Genomic DNA, 6,000 nt, shown 5'->3' on the forward strand with positions numbered 1-6,000 from the left:
GATAGGTCTCTGAGTCCCAGCCACACCAGGCTGTTTTCCAGGATGCAGGTCTCGGAGTGTGTTCTCTGGCTCCACTGAAGCTTTTATGCACCTCCCTGCTCACCCCTCCCTATTGAAGCCACACCCTTCAACTGGGAACTGCATTTTGATTTCCTGATTTAATCTCCACCCTTTTACGTCTAGAGCAAACATCCAATCATTTCATTGATTGAATCAGAAGGGGTTGTGACATACTCACCACTCATCACAAGTCCTGCCCTCTGCCCCACATAAAAAAGTTTCTTGGCTAAGTACAAACATACACCTGTTCATTCACCATATAACGTTTTTTGATTTGTTCCTTCATTTGCTTAAGGTTTGCTTAGTTTTCAATGTGTTTCAGGGACTGGTTCATGCTCTGAAGACAAGGTTGTGCTAGAAGTCTAAGGTCTAGCAATACCCATGCCTCAGAATCCTTCTTATGCTGGGATTACTGTTGTGAATAACCATATCTGGCTGAATTTTATTCATGGGACCAGAGTCATCTCCACTTTGCTTCAGCTCATGGTTTAATCTGCAGCCATTTAAAGACATAAAATTCAATGATATTCTTTTCCACTGGATTTGAAAGCAAGCACTGCATCAGAGAAAGGAATATGTACTGGAAGCTCAAGGACTGACGTGGATGCTCTGTCAATGAACTGCAGCAGCCACACAGAAGGTGGAACTGGACCATGGCTTGATCCATTACTGTTGTAGCCAGAATGCTGTGTCTGTAGTCAGATGGTAGGAAGTCATGCAGTATACTGGGAGTCCTGTCTCCAACTCTCCGTGCAGCATACATGATGGGGCATGCTGCTAAGCTGAAAATTGAAAGTGGGAGGTAGGAGGCTCTGTTAAAAGTCATATTCAGCCAAATTGTAAGCTGAAGAATACCATGAACCTGACAAAGCTTGCTTTGTAATGGACAAAAAAAAAAAAAAAAAGAGTAGGTTCTGAGGGAGATGCTGCCATTGAAACCACAGGAAACAGAGATTTGAAGTAGGATGATCCCAACAGACTTACTCAAGGAAATGATGTCTGGAGTGGGATATGGGCTATAGAGTTGCTTGACCCATATCAAGAACCTGTCAATCCTCTATTCCCATCACCTATAGGGTTGCTTGAGTTGGTCTGTGACTCTAGTTCCACCAAAATCTGAAACACACTTCTGACGTTCTTTGGCACCAGGCATGTGAGTGATGCCCATTCATATTTGTAGGCACAACACCTCTACACATAGAATAAACCTTCTTAAAACAGTACATCTATGTTGGGAATGTTGGCACACAAATTTATTTCCTCCACTCAGGAGTCGAAGGTTGACTGATTCAGTGAACTCAGGGCTAGCCTTATCTGTGAAGCCTGTGGAGTGAGGATATGTCTTAAAATTAAACCAGAGCTGGGAAAGAGGGCACTGAGGAGACAGAGGCAGGGGGATCACCCAGATCCAAGCCAAATCAGTCCACAGAGTGGCTTGCGAGATAGATGGGGCTCTTAAAAAGAGATACCTATTGTCAGAACAAGAAAACAAAGACTGGAACAAGGAATGGTTTACACTGTGGTTCTTGTACAGGCCTTAACACAAGCAATAGGGAGATAGAAAAAGGTGGACCTGTGAGGTCAAGGTCAGCCTGGTGTACAATGTGACTTCAGGAACAACCTTAGCTTTTAAACAAACAAACACTGTACAAAACAAAACAAAACAAAAAACTACAGCAACAGAAAACAAAAAAATAAAAAAATAAAAAAACAAAAAAAACCCCGAAAAACAAAGCTCCCCAATGGACAAAGCAAACAAAATTTCTAAATAAAAACCTTAAGAGAACATTACAGCTAGTGAGTGGTTCAGACTAGAATTTCAATTGCTGCCATGACTGAATTCACTAATGAGAAACACAGGTATACTTAAAGAAACTGCTTCAGGTTCTAGTTCTCCCTCCACTACATGCAGGCTCCATTGCTGACACACCAAAACACAAATGAACTAAGATATTCATCATGGAGAGAACAGCAGCAGAGATGATCCAGAGTGGTGATGCAAGCTTCAAGGTACTGAGGAAGGAAGGTCCCAAAACTGAGTCTAGCCTAGACGACACAATGTAATTCTGTCTCATCTAAACATATAATTACAATCAGAGCTGGGTGTTAAATAGGCAGCTCAGTCACATGTCCTTGGACTTCATGAATGAAAATGACTGCAGTACAGAGTCCAAGCTCCTTGGGTCAAGAGAACAAGGGTTTCTTCCAAAGCGCTAAGGATGTCTCCTGGGGAAAGGAAAGAGAAATCGATAGTGGAAAGAAAGATTTTCAGGATAAATTGGGACCAAGAGAAAGGAGTCTTTGAGCTGGGATGGGCTCACTAGCAGGTAATTGGGGAGCTTAAGGGCTACCTTAGACCTTGACAAGTTAACAGGAACCACAGTTATTAATGGAAGACCCACAATTACATCTGGCCAGAGATAAAGACAGTGACTCTTTTTTAGGAAGCTGGAAAAAAAATCAAGCCTCACAGGGCATGGAGGCTTTTTTCTAAATACCCAATGTTGGAGAAAGGACTTTCTTCAGGTGCAGGCTTTGGGCACGATGAGACAGGATAGACCTGATGCAATTATATTCATGAAAGCTTTTCTCTAGAGCTTTTCTGTGATTGCCATGTGTCCCTCTGAGAAGCTTGCCCAGGATGTCCTTGAGGAACTCCATGCAAGGGTGGAACACATTAGATTCAGTTGTTTGGCCAGCATGGTTTTATCAAGATTCAAGGAGACCTGTCCTGGTGACTTTGACCTTCTGTTCCATGCTCTTCAGAGTAGGAGGATGGAGGGCCTGACAGGTTACTTGTATTTTTGTTTGTTTGTTTGTTTGTTTATTTTTGTGATTCTGTTTTGGTTGAGTGTGCCCTCTGGACTTGACTGAAACTGAGATCCTGTTCCTTAGTCCTGCTCTGTATGTGCTTGAAAAATCTTTGTAGCCCACTTGCTAGTCTGGTATTCTATAGATAGGATCAATTTTGAATGTCATCTCACAGAGATCCTCCTGCCTTTGCCTTCCTTTCCTGCTGGGAGAATTTCTATGTGAGCCAAGTCACCTGGCTGTGTTTTCATCATTTATTACCATCCTTGTTCAGCAGGAAGTCATCTGGAGCCCTTAGTGTACTATTGAAAATACCTGCACAATACCATTAAACGGCATTATAAAAGGACATGACAAACACCTTATACAATTATTTGGCTGGTCTGGAAGAAAGAGTTGAGCTTCATGCTCTCCCATCTTCTACTAAGGCAGCATTCAGAAGGCTGAGGCAGGAGGATGACGTGCATTCATTTTGTGAAGTGTTTCTATGGCTGCTGAAATTCCTTATCTTTATGTTCAGACTCCATTTTAGAGATCCTGACATATGTGTGAACTCAGGTGAACTAATAACTGCTACGTTTTATAAATTTCAAAGTTGCACCTCAACAAAACCAAATCCCTAGGCTAATCCCCAACAAGACCAGCATTACTAGGTTATACCCTCAACAAGACCTATATCTATAGGTTATTCCTCTAACAAACCTACATGCTTTAGTTACAAGCCCACACCTTGTCTAAGAACCAAAAATGAAGAGGGCAACAGAAATTAAGTTTATGTTTGTCTCCCAGCAATGGCCAATTATGATAAAGGCCATAGTAGCTTTCCAATTAGATGCTTGCACATTTATCTCTGCTTGCTGCTTATTATAAAGCCTTACCATGATAGAAATTTGGGGATCCCCCACCACAAAACTTTCCTATATGATGAAGGTGAAGTTGGGAGGGATGTGGAACTTGCTTTAATAGGCAAAAACCTGCTGTGAGTTGCATCAGATGAGATCATGTTGGGTTTGGGGGGGAATCACTAATATTTCCCTCCTGCAAAGTGTATCTCAGGAAATAAAGTCCTTGCTTGGAATTCACAAAAGAGGAGATTATATATCACTGCATGATCTAGGACAGATGGGGACATCCATTTCTTTCTAGAACATGTGAGTCTGAGTACAGACCGAGAAATATGATGTCATCTTTGGCTATAATATAATGTGTTAGGCTATACTGTACTAAAGTTTTCAAAACAACTTATAAAGTGTCAGGGAGGACATGTCATCCATGGTTTTAAGACAGTTGAAGTATGTTTTCAGAAATGAAGGATCACTGGGGAATGGAGAGGTGCTCAGTGGTTCCGGGTATCTTGAAATGCTCTAGGATTAGTTGAAGGACTCTCATGTTTACAGAACACCTAAATTCAATTGCACAGCACATCCACACCTGAGTTTGTCTTAAGCAAGCATGCTAGGCTGAACCTACATGAAATAGTCCCTCATTTTTTGGTAGTCCAGAGCAGCGTCTCCGTCAGACACTCCTTTTCTCTTTATTTTTGTCTCCATTTAGAAATCGGCCAAATGTAGGGTTCAGGCTGTTCCTGTATTAAAATATGGCTGCAGATGGTCTTGAATTGATCCTCCAGATTTCAGTTCTTGCACTGTGAGATTACAGGTTTGGCTATCTTCCAAACTGCATGGAATGCTGGAGAGAGCTTGCCCTGTATGCTGCATAGTTGTCTGCATATTGAGTACACACCAAGCACCCTGGGACACTATTAATGGAATCAAGCTATGCTCCTGCCTCTATCTCTTGAATAGGTGATGCTGTAGTTTATTGAATAGTATTTTATTGAGAAAAGAATTCAATTCAGTGATAATAATATTACAAAATTCCTTGAGCATCACCAAAAAAGAACTTGGTCAAATGAATAGGGTATAGTGATTACAACATTAATCCAAGCAGGAAGAAAGATAGTGAGGCTCAAGGATTGTTGAACAGAGTTCTAAAACAACCTGGCTTCAAAACAGGAACCAGTACATTGACAGAATTCAAAACTAGGTAATAATTAAGGAAATGAGGGGAAAGCCACAAATTCCACGATATGTTGCTAATTAACATGTGAAATGTTTGAGGGTGGTCTAGTGTGGAGGAATTCTCAGAGAGCTCTGATTCAATCAAGAAACTGGTTGGATGATGTTCCCATAGAATTCAAAGGGTGGAGTTTAACCATCCAATCTAATTCTAGTTTGGGATTGAGGGTGTTTGCAATGGGAGGTGGAGCAGGGAGGTATATACAGGCTTCAGTGGAGCTAGAGAAAACATTCAGAGACCTGGAGCCTAGATAGCTGCCTGGTTTCCCTGGGACTCAGAGACCCTTGCAGTGCTCAGGACTGTGTAAATGGTTTCCTTTGACTCATGCAGTTTGATATATGCCTTTAGACCCTAAAATATGACAACACATTTTAATTTCTATCTCTTTACGTGAACTCAGCAAAGTCCTTGGATTTAATTCCAAATCAAGTTTTAGCCTCATCTCTAACATCTATGTTAGCCTGTTGATTTCAATATTGTGGTAGATTTTTAAAGGAAGGTGATTCTATGTTATTCAAGCTCTCCTAGAAATGGCCATGTGGCTCTGGGTAGGCTGGATATCAAAACACTCCTGACTCAGCAGCCTCCTCAGGACTAAGGTTACTACCATATTACTTCATATTTCCCTTCTCACAAATGCTTGTTGGGTTTGTTTTTCTGAGACCCTGGCTCATACTGGAAACCGGGAGAACTTGTGTCTTTGATCCTCTTTAACTCACAATATCTACAATTATACCTGTGATTTACTCAAATATCTTACTAAGGCTTTGCTTTGCATCTCTTTAACATAATTTGTTTTTTGGATGTGGTCTGCTTTGGGACAGGAAAACCTAGAAAATTTAAGAACCCTGTTTTCATCCTTCATTGGAGGAATTCAATTTTGATCCACAACAGGAGGTTTTTTTGTTTTCTTTTTCTTGTTTGTTTGCTTATTTGTTTATTTCATTTATTATTTTCATGTTTGTATTTCATTATTATCTTTTATCTTTTATTAACTCGAGTATTTCTATTTACATCAATTGTTATTCCCTTCTGGGTTCCCCCTGCCAA

This window comes from Rattus rattus, chromosome 11 (assembly GCF_011064425.1).
Source record: "Rattus rattus isolate New Zealand chromosome 11, Rrattus_CSIRO_v1, whole genome shotgun sequence".
NCBI lineage: Eukaryota > Metazoa > Chordata > Mammalia > Rodentia > Muridae > Rattus > Rattus rattus.